This window comes from Lynx rufus, unplaced genomic scaffold (assembly GCF_022079265.1).
Source record: "Lynx rufus isolate CCGP_SWC_20201006 ecotype Redwood Valley unplaced genomic scaffold, mLynRuf1.p SCAF_4, whole genome shotgun sequence".
NCBI lineage: Eukaryota > Metazoa > Chordata > Mammalia > Carnivora > Felidae > Lynx > Lynx rufus.
The window spans coordinates 151,915,979-151,936,668 of NW_025814856.1; the positions used below are offsets into that span (position 1 = coordinate 151,915,979).

The 20,690-nt window shown below is 49.0% G+C and overlaps 1 long non-coding RNA gene across 2 annotated transcripts in view; it reads left to right on the forward strand.

The window, feature by feature from the left end:
* The first annotated feature begins 782 nt into the window (after positions 1-782).
* LOC124523202 (uncharacterized) overlaps positions 783-20,690 on the forward strand; it is a 31,181-nt gene continuing 11,273 nt past the window's right edge. Inside the window, exons 1-3 of one of the 2 annotated variants that reach the window (XR_006964947.1) lie at positions 783-884; positions 3,169-3,361; positions 19,764-20,116. This is a non-coding gene — a long non-coding RNA (uncharacterized LOC124523202). Of the gene's footprint in view, positions 885-3,168; positions 3,362-19,763; positions 20,117-20,690 lie in introns of those variants that run through there. The other variant, XR_006964948.1, reaches the window with a different exon arrangement.

The following is a 20,690-nucleotide window of genomic DNA, read 5'->3' on the forward strand; positions in this document are numbered from 1 at the left end:
GAGCTTGTTGGGAAGGATTCCAACTGCACACCATATCAAGCCAAAGTACAACCACATTTTTAATGAATCCGTGAAAGCAACTCAGTGCCAATGATCGTGGGTGTGGAGGGGGAAAAAAAACCTCTCATTTACAAAAGATCTTTTGGGAGATCTTATCGATGTTACTTACTTTTCTGCTCCCGGGCCAACCCTTTGGAAACCCAGTGGCGTGCTGAGGGATCCAGGACCTTGGCCCTGCGTGTTGGGGTCCTCTGTGGGAGTGTTTCTGAAAGGGCCAGACTGCCCCACCCCCTTGGGGGAGCTTAGGGCTGCCGGGAGCACCCGGAGGGGACGTGGGAGCACCGAGCAGACTCTGATGCCATAGATACTGATGCTGGGCTGGGGGGCAAAATCCAGCTGTGTCCTTCTGGCGGAGGGACCTGGGGCTCATCAACTGCCTCATCCCCTGGTTCCCTCACCCGTGGATGGTCAGAATAGCACCTGCCGGTGGGGTTACTGCGGCCACGCAGGTGCGCTCAGTTATCCTAGTCCCATCAGTCAGTCAGGACTTACTGAACACTGACCACCAGCCCTTCCCTTCATGGAACATTCGTGATTGAAAGCACACACGCTCAAAGGGACACGTAAAGATGACATAAATCCCACCAGGTAACTAAAGGGCCATCCTTCTCTATTAGCCTGCTTTAAAAAGAATAATTTACGTGTGTTTAATTTATTTAATATTTAATGTGTACATTCTAATATATACTTCCCTCTTTTTTTTTTTTGTTTTTAAAGACTGGTTAGCTCCCCTCAGCCCCCCAAGTGGAGCTCTGGCAGGCCCTGGGGGCACAGGGAGTTGGGCCAGGCGTGTCCGGCTTCTAGGCTGGCCTCCCGAACCACAGGTGAGTCATCAGGTCGGTCAAGTTGGTGGGGCCGGAAGAGCCTGGCTGGCCCGGAAAGCTGCCTCCCAGGGCGGAATCCTAGAGAGCACTCGTTGGGAGAGGCTGGGAGAGCCTTGGGACAGAGGGTGTGTTCCTTCTGGGTTTATTTCTACATTTCCGCTTGGGGGCAGGGGGTGGGGGAGGGTGGAGGCCGGGGTGCTGGCGTGGGGGTGGGGGTTGGGGTAAGGATGAAGGCCAAAGGAACAGTTAAGTACGTTTGGAAAAATTGCTGTGTACTTGGGCGTGACTCTCATTCGGTCTTTAAAAGAAAAGGACAGTTGGGTCCTCCTTTTATAATTAGGAAAAAATGTTAAAAATGAAAAAAAAAATCAACTACGTGGAAGACTTTTGATGATGGTTGCGGGACTCTGTCATTTGTGGAGTCCGAACCCTGACGGGAACCACTAATCTAGTGCTTAACACGGGTGCCTCATCGCGTCCTCTGTTTCACCAGTGCTGACTTCCCGTCTCCAGATGGATTTGTTATTATTATGCGGGGGGCAGACCTTCCCCAGGGAGGCCCGGGGCAGTCACTTGGTCCCAGGCTGCTGCTGCTGCAGAACCCTCGGTTGAGCACCCCAAACTTCCTCCATGAAGTTTTTTTCAGAGGTTTAAGTGGGAGGTGATAGCTCACATTTAGAAGGTTCTTCATGGCGTACAAAGCGTCTTGTTTACACTTTGAATGTGACCTTCACCACGAAGCGGGGAAGATAACTTTTGTTACTGTTTGTACGCGACTTGTTAGTGAACCAAAGCTCGGAGAGGTTAAGAAGCTTGCCAGACGTCACACGACCAATTAGAGGCAGAACTGAAATCTCTGGGTTGCTTGCGGGGAAAGCTCATGATGTGCCTCTGAAGTTTCCAAGCCTTGTTACAAGTCAGATTATCTCATTTGCCTTTCTAACAGCCTGTGCATTAGGAGGGTGGATGTTGTCATCTTTCTCTAAGAGACAAATTAAGGAAGGCCCCCAGTGTCGCGCAGGGGCAAGGGGCCGAATGTAATGCCAAGATCTCTTTGCTCTCCTAAGTGTCGCCTCCAACGTTTGTGCGTATCATGAGCAGAGGTGTGTGTGGGTGTGGGTGATGTTACCAGATGGAAAAAAAAAATACATAAAAGGAGAACGCTACATGAATTATTCGTCTCTGGGCAACAATCGCTTCACAGCTCGGCTCAGAGAGCTGGCAAGTCCCTGATCTCAAGCTTAAAAATGAGGGAATAAGAACCTCAGATAAGCGCGGTGGCTTTGCTCCCCGCCCGTGTCACATCCGTTTGCCCTGTGCTTCTCTGTTCCACACTGGCTGCTCCTTTCCCGACACTCTCCCTGAGAACCCGGAGGCTCATCGTCACCCCCGCCGTGCCCCCGCTGTCATGCCCGTCCTCATTCTATTTTGGATCTCTAGAAACACCTATGAGCCTGACTTCTCTTTCCAGCTCTCTTGGGGAGAGAGACCTCAGTCCATTTCAAGCAGTGGAGACCGTCGGGTTGAGCTCTGCACGGAGCGGTCCTCACTGCTGCTCCCTCCGTCCCCAGCATTGATCAACTGTAACTGGCTGGACGGGCGACCGGTATCTGCCACCCGGAGCCGGTCCTGGGCACAGAGAAGAGGTGCCGCGCGGTCCCCAGGGGAAGGAAGTCGGCTGTGAGCGAAAAGCCTCGCCGGGTTCCCTCCTCTCCGGGGTGGACTGTGGGGCCAGTGGGAGTAGCCGTCTGGCACACGTGAATGCTAAGGGTCACCCTTGCTCTCCTGCCACTGGGCCGGCTCTCCCCAGCTGGAAAGATGTACCCAGTCTAGCTCAGGAGCCGCGTGGAGACCTCCATGTGGCCAGCCCGTGGCCAGGGCCCCTAGTCGGGTCCCCCAGGTGGCAGGCCTTTTGCAAGCCAGCACCCAGAGCCCCGGGATACTGGTGTTCGTCCTGGTACCTGCTGTTCACGTGCCCTGTCTGGCTGCAGCAGGGGGTGGGCGGGCAGAGGGGCTGGAGGGAGACTACCCACATCCACGGAGCAAAGATAACTTGGCTCTGGCGTGTCAGAAGGGGCTGTTTTCTGCATTCTCCACCTCCACCCAGATCCCTCAGCGGCTTTGATGTGTTTCAGCGTCCCATCCCCCATCACCTTCTAGCACCTTCTGACTTGTCAAGAAGCATAAAGTAATTGGCAGAGACGAGATAAAAGAGGGGTGTGTGTGTGGGTGCCGGGCGTCTAATTTCCTTCCACCGCCTTATTCTACCCCCCCCCGCCCCCAGATTTCTAATTGCATTTGAGAAAGAATAATGAGCATCAAATAAATACAGAGCAACTTACCCCTGCTCCACCTGTGGGACACCGCCTCCTGAGCGTCATAACACAACAGCAGAAGCAGCAGCGTGTTCCAACACATCTTTTGCTCCAAAAAGGTGACACTTGTCCTCGAACCCTATGGGACTTCAGGAGCTACAGGTATGCCCGGGCTGGTCCTCCCAGTGTGAAGGTAGAGTTCTTACCCCCCTTCCCTTTACAGAAGTGCAAAAGGCGTCCTTTCCTGCCCCAGAAGGGTGGAGGCAGAGACTGCCTCTTAGGGGGGTGGGGACACAGGAATTGGGACCTCTGCTAATTCGACTCTCTCTGGGATTGGGGGACCGGGCTTCCACAGAGAGACTCTGTTTTTGAGCACATCTGGAGTGACTCACGGGGCATGTGATCTCCTTGGCAGTGGGGTGGATAAATATAATTTCTGTACTTGAGTTCCATGTGTTGGATGGACCCACTGGAATTTTTCTTTAGCAAACAGACTCGTGGAACTTGTTAGAGAGCCCGGCAGAGAGCTGGCTGCTGTCCGCATCAACACACACACACACACACACACACACACACAGAGCAGAGCCAGGGGTGTAGACTGCAGGAAGAGCCAGGAGGCTTGGCTGGCAGACCAGACGCTGGGGCTGGCAGCCCAGCCTTGCCTTCAGGACAGCAGAGTCATTGTGGTGTCCGGGCTGAGTGTCACTTGCTGCCCTTCCCCTGAGCTGGGCCTCGCCACGTCGTGCCTGGGGCCGGCTCTGAGAGCCTTCCCCAGGTGGCAGGGTCAGCGGGTTGTGAGGGGCAGAAGCAGAGCAGTGCTGTGGCACGGGGGTATTGTATATGCAGGTAACCATCCAGGGACCCACAGGTGACCCTCTCCTCCCGGTCACATTCATGACGCCCCAATTTCTGGGCTATGTCTAGCTAGACCTGGGACCAAACCGCTTTGATTCTCCTGAGCAAAATGGTAGTGTTTTTCCATGATCTTTTTGGGGGTGACTATTTTTATTGAGGTCTAATTGACATATAACATCGTGTAGGTTTAAGGTGTGTACAACGTGACGATTCGATTCGATGGCCTTCTGTATTGCAATAAGATCACCACGGTGGCGTTAGCTAACACCTCTATCGTGTCACGTAATTATCATTTCTTTTTCGTGGTGAGAACATTTAAGGTCTGTGATCATTTTTTTTTTTTAATTTTTTTTAACGTTTATTTATTTTTGAGGCAGAGAGAGACAGAGCATGAACGGGGGAGGGTCAGAGAGAGGGAGACACAGAATCTGAAACAGGCTCCGGGCTCCGAGTGGTCAGCACAGAGCCCGATGCGGGGCTTGAACTCACGGACCGCGAGATCATGACCTGAACCGAAGTCGGCCGCTTAACCGACTGAGCCACCCAGGCACCCCCGTGATCATTTTTAAAGTACTGCCATGGACACCTTGGTTTTTGTCTCATACCTTCTTGACCTTCTCCGAAATGGTAGATGTGTAATGCCGGAGCTTGAAGGACATTTTAGGATGACTTATGTGCATGGTTTCCCACCTAAAGAGGTGGTGCCCAGGGTGCAATGGCCCCTGGAGAGACCTCAAGGTCTCTCTGCTTTGATCAGAACTGAATTTTTTTTTTTTATCCGTTACAAGAAGTTGCTTGAAAAACAAATTTGACTATAAAATTTGAAAATCACTGATCTGGGATGCCTGGGTGGCTCAGTCAGTTCAGTGTCCAACTTCAGCTCAGGTCATGATGTCACAGCTTGTGAGTTCGAGCCCCACGTCAGGCTCTATGCTAATAGCTCAGAGCCTGGAGCCTGCTTCGGATTCTGTGTCTCCCTCTCTCTCTGTGTTTCTCTCTCTCAGTGTCTCTCCCTTTCTTTCTACCCCTCCCCTGCTCATGCTCTGTCTCTCTCTGTCTCAAAAATAAATAAACATTAAAAAAATAAATAAAAAACCCACCGATCTTACTAATATTGACAGTAGCTATTGGGTGCTTAATTTGTTTCAGGCGCTGTGCTAGGCCCTCTCCTTGTCTTGACTGATTTAATGCTTGCATTGAGCTCTGAGGTCTGTACAGCACTGCTCTCCTGTCTTGTAGGCATATACTGTGAGTCACAAATGTAATTTAAAAATTTCTGGTAGCCCCATTAAAAAAAGTGAAAAGAAACAGTATTACACCAATCATAATGATATATTTTATTTAACCAAATATATCTAAAATATAATTTCTACATGTAATCAATATACGTCTCAACAGACTCTTTCCTATTCTCATGTGTATTTCGCACAGCACATCTCAGTTCAGAACAGCCACATTTTAATTTATTTCCTTGTTTTTAATGTTTATTCCTCTTTGAGGGGCAGAGAGAGAGCATGAGCAGGGGAGGGGCAGAGAGAGAGGGAGACACAGAATCTGAAACAGGCATTAGGCTCTGAGCTGTCAGCACAGAGCCTGATGCGGGGCTTGAACTCAAAGACCACGAGATCATGACCTGAGCTGAAGTTAGAAGCTTAACCGACTGAGCCACCCAGGCGCCCTCAGGACAGCCACATTTGAGGGGAATGCTTACATACATGTGGCTAGTGGCTACTGCACTGAGCAGAGCAGGGCTAGGAGAGGTTCTGTCACCAGATCACCACAGTAAGTTTAGTTATTGCCTCACAGAAGTTCTACTTTCTTAGCAACTGTCACATGTACAAAACAGTGTTATCAGTTCTAGTGTCCATGATATACATCGCATCCTCAGGACATACTTATCTTATAAGTGGAAGTTTGTACCTTTGACCACCTTCACACATTTCTTCTATCTTTGGAAACCACCGATCTGTTCTCTGTTTCTTTTCTTTCTTTTCTTTTTTTTTTTAGGTTTTACATAGAAGTGAGATCATATGGTTTTTGTCTTTCTCTGTCTGGCTTATTTCACTTAGCACAATGCCCTGGAGTTCCATTCATGTTGTAGCAAGTGGCATGATTTCCTTCTCTCCTATGGCTGAGTGATATTCCTGTGTGTGTGTGTGTGTGTGTGTGTGTGTGTGTGTGTGTGTATGCACACACACCACTTCTTCTTTATCCATTCATCTGTCAGTGGACACTAGGTTATTTCATGTCTTGGCTATTGTGAATAATGCTGCAGTGAGGATGGGGGTGACATGGTTGGATCAAATGATAATTCTATTATCAATTTTTTGAGGCCCCCCCCATGCTGTTTTCCACATTGGCTGCACCATTTTGCATTCCCACCAACAGTGCTCAAGTGTTCCCTTTCCTCTACATCCTCACCAACATTCGTAATCGCTTATCTTTTTGATGATGGCCAAGCTAACAGGTGTAAGGTGATATCTCATTGTGCTTTTGATTTGCATTTCTCTGGTGATGAGTGATGTTGCACACCTTTCACATACCTGTTGGTCATTTGTATGTCTTCTTTGGACAAATGGTCAGTTCTTCCGTCTGTTTTTTAATCGGATTTTTTTTTTTGGCTACTGAATTTGTATGAGTTCTTTATGTATGTTGCATATTAGTCCCTTTTCAGATATATGATTTACAAATATTCCTTCCCATTTTGTATGTTGCCTTTTCATTTTTTGGATGGTTTCCTTTGCTATTCAGTGTACTTCTTTTTGTTTAATTAGTTAATTTATTAGTTCAGAGAGAGAGAGAGAGAGCGCACACAGAGGAGAGGGACAAAGGGATGAAGAGAGAGGACCCCACCACTACAACATGGCAGCAGGAGGCAAATGTCTAGGTTCTCCAGGAGCCTCACTGAAGGCTTGGAAACCCCTGGCCTAATACACTGACTTTTTCATGCTCTCCTTGTTTTTCTTATTCATGCAGCAATTCTGTGCACACGGGCTGAGACCAGCAAACCCTGGGCTTCTGTGATGACACAGTAAACCCCAACACTGGAGCTTCCCAGAGTTGCTGATTGTGTAAAGAACACTTTGGGGGGTGGGAAGGATGTTCTACTTAAGGCAACAGCCTTTGAGTCCATTTTCACCTCTGAACTCCCGCTGCCCTTACCCGTGTACCTCTGATCAGCAGCAGTTGCTTTACAGCTTAGTCATACCTAACCATTTACTGAGTTCTGACCACACACCTGATTTTACTTCGTTCAGGTTTCATGGCAAGTCTGTTTGGTGGATACTATAACAGAGCTCATTTTATGTGTGGCAAATTGAAGCTTAGAAAGGATAAACAGCTAGGGTCACACAACTCTTCAACGGTAAATACTCTTATAAGCTACCTAGCAGGGGCTGAGATGAAAACGAAACGCCAGTGAAACAGCTTCTACTCACCGGAAGCATCATGCAGCAGAGGGACTGCGGGGCTGGGCCCTTGCCATATAGAGTAATAGGTGGGGGAAGCTTCTGGTCATTTTGAGGGCTTCAGCACCGAAGTGGGACAGTCAATACCCATTGGTTTGTCATTCACTAATTCATGCATCTAGTCTTTGGGCATCAACTCTTTGAGTTGATCAGGCAATAGGCATATCAAACCGCATGAGGGGTCGTCCCCAGCATCAAGAATCTGTATTCTAATCAGGGAAATTGGCACCTCCATAGATATTTAGAACATGCCGTGTTAGATTTAATGATGGAGGATCCTATGGTAGGAAATGAGAGGGGAGAGTTATCAGGGAAGGCTTCTTGGAGGAGTTGAGACCGGTATTAAGTTTTTAGGGATGAGTTGGATTTAATTAGGTTGTGGAAGAAGGAACAGTGCGGCGGGGGTGGGATAACCCGAAAAATGGCACAGAGGGGAGAGACAGGTTGATGTGTATGTGGAACTAAAAGTGGTGGCCTTGTTGGAAGATCAAGGATGAACCAGGTGGCAGTGGGAGGCAGGCTGGGAGGGAGGCAGGGCCCAGTCAAGGAGAGCCTTTTGTGCCATTCCCGGACTGTGCGCTATCGGGAATAGCGAGTCATCAAGGCCACCGTCGGGGGAGTGAGGTGGCCAGCTTTATGGTGGCTGTGCTGCTGAGGGTGGATTTGACAGAGTAGTGGCCAGTCAAGGAGACAGCAGATACGAAGCCCTAGGGAAACATGATAAGGACCTGAAGCAGGGCCGGGGCTAGTGGTGAATGTGAGGAGTGCATGACTTGAGCAAGCTGGAAGTGGTAAAGTCAGGGGCACACGGTGATCTCACAAAGAGCTGAGAGAGGAGAGAGGGGGCAGACCAGAACTTCTGGGGTGTTCCCAGCTGAGACTGTGGGCACGGAAGGAGGAGGTGCTGGTTTCGGGGATGTTGTGACTTCATTGTGGAGGTGTGGAGTTTGTGTGCGGGGCCCGCGTTGCTTGGTTTCTAGGCACTCGCTCCCTACTGTGCCCTCGGTGGCGTGCAGCTACTGTTTACCTGTGAGCCTTGGGGACGGCTTCTCACTTTCTGAGCACTAACCTCCGCATACGGGGGTTCTCTGCTGTGGTCTGCAGCGGTAAGGATGGGAGACAGCGTAAACTTTTCTCGGAGAGAAGGGTTCTTTGTAGATGGATTGGGATATGAATGAAAATAGATCCCCCATTGGAAGGAAATATGGACACCATGGCATAACTCTTTTGGGGTCTCCCCCCTTAACCAAGAGGGGGGCCTTAAGCTCCCCTCTTTATCTGGTTGACTCCATTCATCCTTTGCATTCTGGCTCAGGTGTCCCTCTCCCTGGGAAGCCCCTCCTGGCCTCCCTGCCTAGAGCGATTTTCCCAAGGGAGCATATTTATAGCGCTGTCAACCTATCCTCTGTATCTCAATCCATTTGTAATTTTACTTTGTGACATTAAAAGAAAATGTTTTATTTATTTTTGAGAGAGAGAGTGTGAGAGTGTGAGCGAGGTGGGGGGGGGGGCAGAGACAGAGGGAGACAGAGGATCAAAAGCAGGCTTTGCCCTGAGAACGTAGAGCCTGATTCAAGGGCTCGAACTCATGAACTGTGAGACCATGACCTGAGCCAAAATCAAGAGTCGGACGCTCAACCGACTGAGCCACCCAGGCACCCCTTTACTTTGTGAGATTTTGATGAAGCCTATTAAACTGTAGATTGTAAGCCCTATGAAGGCAGGGGCTATGCCAATGTTTGCTCACCGTTGTATCCCCAGTACCTTCTGACACTTAGTAGGTGCTCTGCCAGCAAGGCAGCTGGGCAGTAGGGGTCTCTGTCAAGGTCCTGGCAGAAAACAGGTGGCACTCTTTAAAAAGGAGCTGAAGCATCTAACGTAGAGACTCTTTACAAGGAGAGAAAGCATTAAGGGACCAGTTCAGGGACTCATCGCAGTGGAGGCTGTTACTATGTGGGTGGGATCGAAATAGGTCCCCCAAGAAGATATTTTGAAGTCCTAACCCCCAGTTTCTGTGAATATGATCTTATTTTGAAATAGAGTCTTTGCAGATATAACCAAGTTAAGATAAGGTCAGTTTGGGTGGGCCCTCATCCCATGTGACTGGTATCCTTCGAAGAGGGGACACAGACAGAGACACGTGAGGAGAAGACGGCCATGTGATGATGGAGACGGAATGGGAGGGATGCACCTGTAAGCCAAGGAATGCCAAGATTGTGGGCCATGATCCGGAGCTAGAAGGGGCAAGGAAGGATCCTCCCCTACGTGTTTCAGGGGGAGCGTGGCCTTGCCAACACCTTGATGTCAGACTTTCTAGCCTCCAGAACTGGGAGACGATACACTTCTGTTGTTTTCAACCATCCAATATGTGTCGCTTTGTCACAGCAGCCACGCGACTCTCCTACACCCTCCCTCCACCTGGGGGACAAAGGAAGGAAATAAACTGTTTGAAATGAGCTTTAGCAGAGAGGCCACCTGCCAAGAGCTGGGGCCCAGGTGAAAGAATACAACCACTGCCAACTACGGTCCAGCAGGGAACAGGGGAATACACGCCTTGACCTCTCTCCTCTCCCCCTTTCTAATTTCCCTCTCCTGCTTCCATTAGTCTAACCCATCTGACAGCCAGAGGGCAAGGGAGTGGGGCGATGGGGTCTGTAGGTGTCAGCCTCCTGGGCACACAGCAGAGTGGCCAAGGGGGAGAGTGATGCGAGGGCCGGGAGAATAGATCCCATCCCGTAAGTAAGTAAAATGAATGGGAGCAGGACAGAGGCAGAACTCCAAGATCATTCTCGTTTCTAGTTTGGGAACGGACAGTTTTATGGCACTGTTCCGTTTCTATCATGCGGAGAAAAGAGAGGAGACCTAGGTTTTAAGAGTTGGGACTTTTGTGTCTGGCTTCAAGCCCTGCCCCCTGGCTCAACACCCAGGTTCTGAGTCTTATGAAGCCTCCCTCTCTGCGTGGCCAGCCGGCACCTTTAGGCTGGATTCTATTTTAAGGCTGTAAGTGAGGTAATTTGGTGTGACAACAGAAACACAGCTGTAATTATGAAGGGCCAGCCTCTAAAGCAGAAAAGTCACCGGCCCTGAAGAGTTGCCAACACAAATGACTCAGTAGTACGTGCACGTTTGTGCCAGGCCGGGCCAGGACACCCCCCGGCAGCACAGAGGTCCCCTGCACACAGAGTAAAAGGAACATTCGGGTGATTCAGCTCCTGTGGCGACATAAGGCCTCCACATCCAGGCGTTGGCAGCTCTACGGGCCCGGGCAGTCATTTGGGGGAGTAAAGGTGAGGCCCACCAATTGATGGGCCAGTTGAACAAAATGGGCCGGATCTCTCCTCTGGTGGACATGCCATCAGGCTCAGGCTGGGCAGCAAAGCCCCGGAAGCCGGGTTTACATGTCACCACAGCATCTGAAATGGGATCAGTTCAGCCGCCTGGCTTCCGCATAGACGACGTGACCGCGTGGTCTCCATTGTAAGTGCAGGTGCCGTGTCTGGGGAGGCCAGAGAGAGGAGAGACTGTGTTTTTGTTTGACTTGTCCAGCCTGGGATCTTTGTGTTTCTCAGATTAAAAATAACCAGTTAGACCCTTTGCTTCTAGCGTGTGTGTGTGTGTGTGTGTGTGTGAGAGGGAGGGAAGGAGGTAAAACAGGGACATAGCATGCATTCAGATTTCACTGGAACAGATTCTAGACATTCCTATCCATCCCTTAGGCTTCCTAACTCTATTCGTGATGCTACTAGTCCCTCTCAGAATTGACCCAGTTGTCTTTATATGACAAACAGGTGTCCACCCCTGCAAGCCACCGTGGAGAAAACATCAGTGGTGGCATTGTCCTCTGAGAGGTTCCAACTTTTTTTTGTTCTTTAGCGAAAGCAACTGCCAAACAGGATCCCCCAAAGCAAGTTACCAGGGAGTCTGAGATAGGCAGATAGGTAGACAGACAGATGGATCGATGGCCCCATCCAATCCAGTGCTCCTGGGGTTGCCTCGCCTGAGGAAGCAGCTGAAGGAGTCTTTGCGGGAGGGGCTCAGATCTTCAGTATGGTTTTCCTCTTCTTCTTCTTTTTTTTTTTTTCAATTTTATTGAGAAATTATTGACAGACATCCCTGTAAAAATTTAAGGCATACAGCATGATGGTTTGATTTGCACATGTTGGGAAATGATGACCACGGTAGCTTCGGCTAGCGTCCATCTTCATGTAGAGGTAGAATAAAAAGAAAAGAAATTCTCCACGTGAGGAGAACTCTCAGGACCGACTGGTCGGGACACCGCTGTCCTCAGCAGTGTCAGCTGTAGTCCCCACACTGTACGACGTGTCCTTAGGACTTTCTTATCTGATAACTGGAATTTTGTATCTTTTGACTGCCTTCCTCCAATTCCCCTCCCCCTGGTATAGTTTTCTTGACTGAGCACAGTCCAGAGGGATCCCTGCTGTGGCTTCCAGAAGGCACTCTGCTTATGGTGACTACATACCCCGGGGAAGTAAAACTCCTCTCCAGCCCTCAGCCCCTCACTGCTGTTGGCACGGCCGGTGAGGGCTAAATACCGTTTGATCCCTCCTCAAGACTTCTCATTTCCTTTGCATTTTGTCCTCCAATGCCCTACCTACATACTAATAAGAACCTGGGTATTTTTGGATATTTAAAGGCAAAGGAGCAAGGGCCTTAGACAATATCAGCTGGATTTCTAGTTACTACCAACTAGGGGATGTTGGTTGAGGCATGCTATTTGCACTGCAAACTGTAAAGAGGGGTGTCTCAGTTACACAAAAAAGTATAAGTCACACTTGCTCAAAGAATTATGACCTAGGGGTGCCTGGGTGGTGCAGCCAGTTAAGCGTCTGACTTGCGCTCAGGTCATGATCTCGTGGTTCGTGAGTTCAAGCCCCATATCAGGCTCTGTGGTGACAGCTCAGAGCCCGGAGCCTGCTTCGGATTCTGTGTCTCCCTCTCTCTCTGCCCCTCCCCAGCTTGTGCCTGTGCCCGTGCCCTCTCTCTCTCTCTCTCTCTCTCTCCTCTCCAAAATAAACATTAAAAAAAAATGAAAAAGAAAAAAAGAATTATGACCTAGAAGGCAAGACATTTAATTAGAAAAAAACTTATAGTCAAGGCAATATCTGCGAAGAGCAGTGGGTATTAAATGTGTGACACAGCCCTGTAGTATGTTAATCCACTGGGATGTTGGGAATGTTTGTTACAGGAATTAGGCCTACCCTGACTAATATTCTGTGTGTGTGTGTGTGTGTGTGTGTGTGTGTGTGTGTGTGTGTTGGGGAAGGTGGGAGTCTGGGGTTGGCGTCTTGGCTGTTCTCCGGCTAAGATTCCATAGAAGGCGAAGACATTGCCGAGACTTTATAAAGGAGGAAGTGATTGGCGTCCCTGCAAGTTAAATCCCACCTCTTGCCCTGAATTCTCGCCTTGCAGGGATTTGATGAATGGATGTGAAAATATGCTCCGAAGCTGTCACTTACAGTAAATGGCGGGTCGGCTCTGCTCGGAGCCAGTGGGTGGCTGGGCTGGGAATGGGGAGGAACAGCCAGGGAGGCGTTGGACGTCCGTGATCCCAGCAGGCTTGGGGAAGAGAGGCTAGTTATGCAGGGAATTTCCTGCCTCTGCAACCCCTAATGCCAATAACCACAGCTTAGCAAATTTACCTCCTGGCCGCTTTTGGTAAAACTGCAAAACAGTGCCTCAGAAGCTCTTTCAGGTTTGTCCTTAAAATCCAAATCCCGTCCATGGCGGGTTACTTTCTGAATCAAATTTTGGTAAATAACTGCCAGCTAGTTGATTTTCATCAGCGATCAAGGGGGAAGAAACTTTCCTTTTTCTTTTCCCTCTTAATGCAGAAATGCTGGGGAAAGCATTTGTTGCGGAAAGAAGAGAGGGGTGGAGGCTAGGGGAGAAGTTAGAAAAATATCTTGGTTTTCGGATGGCATTGTCAGGGCTAGGGGGCACCAGGGGCTGGGCCGGGGCAGTCCGGCGCTCCTTATACATGGGGTTGTCATTTTAAGAGAAGGCTGAGAGCAGCTTTGGGAAAGGACCGAGAAGGAGTCAAGTAACCGACAAGCCCCACCCGGGCCTGCTGTGTGGATAAATGAGAGCGATGAGCACACGGACCTCCTCCTGTTCAAGGACCCAGGCAACAGTTTCACTCCCTATCTTGGAAAAGCAGAGTGGGGAGCATGTGCGTGGGAGGGTGTACGTCTTGATTCGAAGGTGCTGGGAAAACAGCAGGACATGAGGTCAGCCAGTGCACATAAGGTATTCCTGGGGTGACCTTATGGGGTGACCTGAGGAACAAACAGTGTCTGAAGGGGACGCCTAGGAATCTGAGTGGCTTGGGTAGAGGCCATTTTGTTGCAACATCTACACTTGGTTGTCCGCTTCCCTTTACTCATGACCCTGTGCAGTAGAGATCAATAGAGAGATGGGACTATTAGGAAAAGGGAGAGGAGAGGAGAAGTCTGTAAGAAAGGAGAGATCAAGGGCCAAGCTAGGAGGGATGAGAAGAGACCAGGAGGGAATGGGGTGAATTTGCGTCCCCCCAACTGCTCTGCCCATTGTATATCCCGTGTGAGGAGGCTACATGGGTGAAGGGAGGCCATCATTGGTGGAAACCCGTGCCCACAGGGGGCACGGCAGTAATAATTTAGACAATTAGGGCTTCCAGTCTTCGCGGTGCAATAACTATGTGTTGACTAAATCTTAAGGCAAAGTGATTATTTTGTGTTTTTTAAAATGTGTATCCAAATGACTCTTCTCAGTCTTTTGTATGCATGTCCAGGAGGAGTATAAAAGTCCCTGCCTGTGGCTAAATGGATGCCCGACTTCATGATGGGCTTTGTGCACTGCAGTTAGACCTTCAAGGTGTACTATGGGTGTGTTAGACAAAATCAGAATCAGAAAGAATATGAAGGAGTGTTTGGAATTCATTCAAGGGTCCGTCTGTTGGAAGTGCTTTGGAGACCTGGTTAGTGGTCCCCCACGGGCGGTAGTCCTTCCTTTCTCAAGGGAGATCAGTCGTTTTCCCACGCAGTGCAGAGAAGTTGGCTGAAGCGGATACATTTATTTACATCTCACGGTGCCCGCTGGCCGCCTTCAAGTTGCTCCCAGTGGGGAAAACAGGAGAGCATCTTTCCTTTGAGACTAGGAGTCATCTGCTGAAGCGAAATGGGTGTGTTTCTTGTACCACAATAAGATCTCCAGTCTTTGCTGGTGAACCCGTAGGTACAGAGTCGCATCCTTGCGTATGAGGAAACACCCACTTTTGCCCTGCGATTTCAGAGGTCATTGTCATAACCCTGTGAAGTAGGTGCTTGGCAGCAGCTTTTAGAGAAGAGGTTGAGTTAGAGGGTTTTATGGTTGAAAGGACTTTAGGTCATCGAGTACTTCTCTCTCTCTCATCTTGCTATGACCTGTGGAGGGTGACTGTCCTTAAAGTTCATTTGAATAGAGAATTGAAATAGGCACCTGAAGCCATTTGCTAAAAAAAAAAAAAAAAAAAAAAAAAAAAAAAAAAAAAAAAAAAAAAAAAAATCAAATGAACATAATAACCCCAAACTAAAACCAATGCAAGTATCCATTAATAAGAGAGTGGATAGGTGTGCCTGGGCGGCTCAGTCGGCTGAGCGTCCGACTTTGGCTCAGGTCATGATCTCACGGTTCATGAGTTCGAGCCCCGCGTTGGGCTTGAGGCTGTCAGCACAGAGCCACTTAAGATCCTCTCTCCCCTTCTCTCTCTGCCCCTCCCCTACTCATTCTCTCTCTCTCTCTCTCTCTCTCTCTCTCTCTCTCTCTGTCTCAAAAACAAATAAAAACCATTAAAAAAATAAGAGTAGATAAACACAATGTGTTACGTTCACACGGTAGACTATTATCCACCAGTAGGAAAGAACAAATTACTGACACATCACGGGTGAGCCTAAACAGCATTATATTGAACAAAAAAATATGAGGTTGATATGATATATATGATGTTGAAGAATAGGCAAAGCTATATATACTATGGCACTAGAAGTATAAAAAAGAGGTTACTTCCTGGAGTGAGGGAGGCTATTGCCTGGAACAGGGCAAGAGCTAACTTTCTGGAATGGTGGAAATGTTTTATATTTTTATCCAGGGGAAATCTGTGTGTGTGTGTGTGTGTGTGTGTGTGTGTGTGTGAGAGAGAGAGAGAGAGAGAGAGAGAGAGAGAGAGAGGAATGATTGAGCTGTATACTTAGGGTCTGCACATTTTACCAAATGTAAATCGTACCAGAAAAAAACCAAACCAGACCAAAAAACAAGCCTCAAAACCAAAACCCAAGCAATGAACACATACGGAACGGGAACTATGCGGTTAACCGACTTAGAGACGTGTATTGGTGGTATGTTCATGAAGCAGATCTAATAGTAAGCAACCCTAGTAGAAGTCCTGTGCCTAGCATTTTAAGTAACTTGGGCACATCACTTAACGTCTCTGAAGTGTACTTTTTTTCCTATCAAAAGAAAAAGGGGTTCACTTATTCATTCCACGCGGAATTGGCCACGTCAGATGGCACCGGTCTAGCAGTGGAGAGGACACACAGGCTCCAAATACAGACCTTGCTGTCACTCTGCCAGCACAGTGAGCCCAGAAACACAGAAAGAAATGGAGCTGCCAATGCCTGCCCTGCCCTGTCTCCCTTTTCCTGCCTTTCTGCTGCAGCCAGCAGCATACTGAAAAGGCCTTATGTTCAGGCCCAGACGGGAGCTTCTTCCCCTCGTCCGGGGCCTGCTGTCCCTGTGCTCCTGCCCGCTGGCCCTGAAGTGGTCTTTCTGTTTGGTGAAGGAGTTTGAAGCCAGAGAGAGAGAGAGAGAGAGAGACAGAGAGAGAAGAGAAGAGAGAAAAATAGAGAGGAGACAGAGAGAGAAAGAGAGAGAAGAGAGAGAAAGAGGAGACAGAGAGAGAGAGAGAGAGAGTGAGTATCTGAGGGCACTGGACTCACACCCAGCCCCGGTCCCTAAAATATGTGGCCAAGAATCCAAGTGTTACTTCCCCTCAGGGAGACAAATGATAGAGATCCTCCTTGGGGCTGTTCCAAAGAGTATATAGAGATACCAACCCCTCCCCAGCCCAGCCCACTACCCCAGGCCACAGAGCTGGTCCTGAGCAGGGTCCTTTTATCCTTTCATTGCCACGGAGCCTCCTAGAGGGAGAGAAGGGGACCGTAGGCTTTGGGCCGAGGCAGCCAAGCAGCATCCGGGTCATTTTCCATCTTGCTTCCTTTACTCACTCATTGCCTCCTGATACAGGGAGGCAGACGAGTTATGTGGATCTTGTTTGCCGATGGCAAAACAGGCTTGGAAGATGGAGGTGTCCTAACCGGAGGCCCTTGGCAAGAGGTTACACCTGCCTTCCCTGATTGAGCCTCAGGATCAACCCAGGAGACAAGCTTATCTCTTTGACCTGGGTGGAGTAAACAGGCCGTGGCCAAGGCATTCTCCTAACCGGGGCAGGGCTCAGTAGAAGCACAGATATTGGCCCAGTAACACCATAGTTCCTTAGACAGGAAGGGACTGGAGATCAGAGACTCCAACTCTATTCCATAGAGCAGGAAACTGAAGCCAGGATGGCGAGTAACTTGCTGAGGGACAAAAGCCAGTCAACGACAGAGCCAGGGAAAGAGCACGAGTGGCCGTGTGAACTCAAATTCCCGAGTCAACGTGATGTACCCCCCCCCCCCCAACCTCAGACATTGCCAAATGTCCCCGGGGCTACAGAATCGCCCAAGGTCGAGCACTTCTGCCACAGAGAGCCCCATCTTTCAGCTCCGCACACAAGGACGTGCTGTGATGCACTTATTTGCAGATCTGTCTCATGCATGAGTCTGAGAGTTCTCTGAGGTCACAGACAGGGTCCCGTTCACCTTTATGTTCTCTGCGTGTGGCATAGGACTTGGCACGGGAGAGATAGGCCGTAAAGGGTTTGAACGACGGAATGGGCAGCTCACGGGGAGACCCTGAAACGTAGACTTTCACTTGCTGGGTGTCTAGTGTTAGATGAAACCCCAGCCTGGAGGGCAGCCAGAGGATATGACCTTCCTGACCTTCTATCAGAGGGAAGTGGGGGCCTCCTGTTCATCTGCTTTGTCATCTACTGTCCTGGCGGGTTTTTTTTTTTTTTTTTCCTTGAGTTCCTTTTCTCATGCTCCAGGCATAATTATGCGGCTTCTTCATTCTTACGACACGATGGAATAGATACTCTACCAGAGAGGTTTTTCTCACTGGGGATAAAGCCAGCATTCTGGCATGTTAAGCCTTGAGATTCTCATGTTAACAAAAAAGCCCCCAAATGCTGCCTTTTCGCAGCCATGAGAGCCTCCGGGGAATATCTGTTATAGAGTCATATAGTTTTGGCACTGGGAAAATCACAAGTAAACTATAAGGAAAAACCCCTACCACAAAATCCGATCTTCTTGTTTTTCTTAGTCTCAGAAATTTTCATCGGTGTTGGCTTTGGGCAAGTGGGATACTCCTCTGTGTCTGTTTTTCCAAACAATCCAATGCTTGAGAGGGTAGAGTTCTTTTTTGTAGGGGGAAAAAAGGGCTTTAGGAAGCCTTATATGAAAGTTACAAAATGTAAGTTCCAGTGAATCTTGAAATTCACTGCAACTTTCTCTTTTATGGTTTGCTTTGGGCAGAAAAAAACCCAGCAGAGACGGAGAGAAAATACAAGTATTTGGTTAGATAGGTCCCGCAGGGGAATTAATTTAACAAGAAGATGGATGGACCTTTCCGAGGACTTTACTGGTCAGTCAGTTCAAATGGACAAACGGATTTCAGTGTGATTAGTGAAAGAGAACACAGTTAAAATAGAGCAAAAGGACCATAAAGGGAATAAAGACATGGCAATGAGGGAGGAATGGGTGGTATTGGGTTATATTACTTTATATATAAATATATTAATGTTTATTTATTTTTGAGAGAGAGAGAGAGAGCGTGAGTGGGGAGGGCCAGAGAGAGAGGCACACACAGAATGCGAAGCACGCTCCAGGCTCTGAGCTGTCAGCACAGAGCCCAACGTGAGGCTTGAACCCATGGACCCTGAGATCATGACCTGAGCGGAAGCTGGTCACCCAACTGACTGAGCCACCCAGGAGCCCCATATTGGGTTAATATTACTTTTAAGGGGAATCTTACCAGGCTGTTCTGCATCAGGGACTACTTCATAACGCCCTCGTGTCTGGCCCTCACTGTGTTAGAATTCACGTGATTGCTTTTGGGGCATCTGGGTGTCTCAGTTGGTTAAGTGTCCGATTTTGGCTTGGGTCATGATCTCACAGCTCATGCGTTCGAGCCCTGCGTTGGACTCTGTGCCGACAGCTCGGAGCCTGGAGCCGGCTTTGGATTCGCAGTCTCCCTCGCTCTCTGCCCCTCCCCCCGCTCACACTCTGACTCTCCCTCTCTCAAAAATAAACATTAAAAAAAAAAAAAAAGAATTCACGAGATTGCCTTCAGCCTAAACTTGGGTAGATGCCTGTTTCTCAGGGATGATGACCCTTGTTTATTATTAACTGGTTTCCCTCGGAGCAGTGGGAGATCTACCAGGACCAGAAGAGGTCCCACAGAACCAGAAGGCTTGGGGCCCAACTCAGATGAGGACCTCCGAACAGGACCCACGTTCAGGATGGGAGGGTGGAGGAGTGTCAGATGATGTGTCAGGAAAAGTTGGGAGACAGTTTGCCACTGGGGCTTCTGGTAAAGAAGTCACTGGGACAGGAGGTGGACCCCTGGATGGTCTGGGACTGGAGTAGGTCTGGGCAGCACCAGAGGGAGGAAGCCTGGACTTTCTCAGGGGTGGATAGACTTACAGAATTTTGATCAGGAAGGGCTTTAGGCATCTAAATGAACCTCGCAGTTTTTAGATGGGGCAGATGGAGATTGACATATGCAAGCCAGAGGTCTCCCTCCTAAACTTCACTATCTCTTCTAATATTTATTTATTTTTTTGAGAGAGAGAGAGAGAGAGAGAGGAGGGAGGGGGAGAGGGGTAGAGAGAAAGGGAGACACAGAATCCAAAGCAGGCTCCAGCCTCTGAGTTGTCAGCACACGGCCTGACATAGAGCTCAAACTCATGGACCCAAAATCATGACCTGAGCCAAAATCAGACGCTTAACTGACTGAGTCACCCAGGCGCCCCGGCTTCACTATCTCTTCTAGGGAAGTGGTCCCTGTTTTATTCTGAGACCATAGAACGTATTTATTCGTTTTTTTAGGTATTCAGCATGACCTCAGGCAAGCGAGTCTGAAGCAGCCAGACATGAAGCATTCCCAGTGAGGTTTATCTCTGACACTGTTCCGTGCCGAACACAGAGCTACATCATTCTACGTGCTTCTGGTGGGGACCCCCATAAATCCTCATCTGCAGCAAAGGAATTCTGTCGTACTTCAGGTGACCAGCCTAGGACTGGATGGTGGCCAGAGCCATCTGGGGGAGAGGGTACAGGAGATAGGGGTGAGAAGGGAGAAATGATGTGATTGGTCGCCAGATTTAGCACATCCGAAAAAATGAATGATTTTTTAGTTTAAATATGTTCCCCAATGGGGCGCCTGGGTTGCTCAGTCAGTTAGGCGGCCGACTTCGGCTCAGGTCATGATCTCGCGGTCCGTGAGTTCGAGCCCCGCGTCGGGCTTTGTGCTGACAGCTCAGAGCCTGGAGCCCGTTTCGGATTCTGTGTCTCCTCCTCTCTCTGACCCTCCCCTGTTCATGCTCTGTCTCTCCCTGTCTCAAAAATAAAGAAAACGCTACTCTCTGCCCCTCCCCCGTTCATGCTCTGTCTCTCTCTGTCCCAAATATAAATAAACGTTGAAAAAAAAAAAAAAGTTTAAAAAAAAAAAAAAAAGGAGCGCCTGGGTGGCGCAGTCGGTTAAGCGTCCGACTTCAGCCAGGTCACGATCTCGCGGTCCGTGAGTTCGAGCCCCGCATCGGGCTCTGGGCTGATGGCTCGGAGCCTGGAGCCTGTTTCCGATTCTGTGTCTCCCTCTCTCTCTGCCCCTCCCCCGTTCATGCTCTGTCTCTCTCTGTCCCAAAAATAAATAAACGTTGAAAAAAAAAAGTTAAAAAAAAATAAAGAAAACGCTAAAAAAAATAAAAAAAAAATATGTTCCCTAATATTGCACGAGATATATACTAAAAATGTATT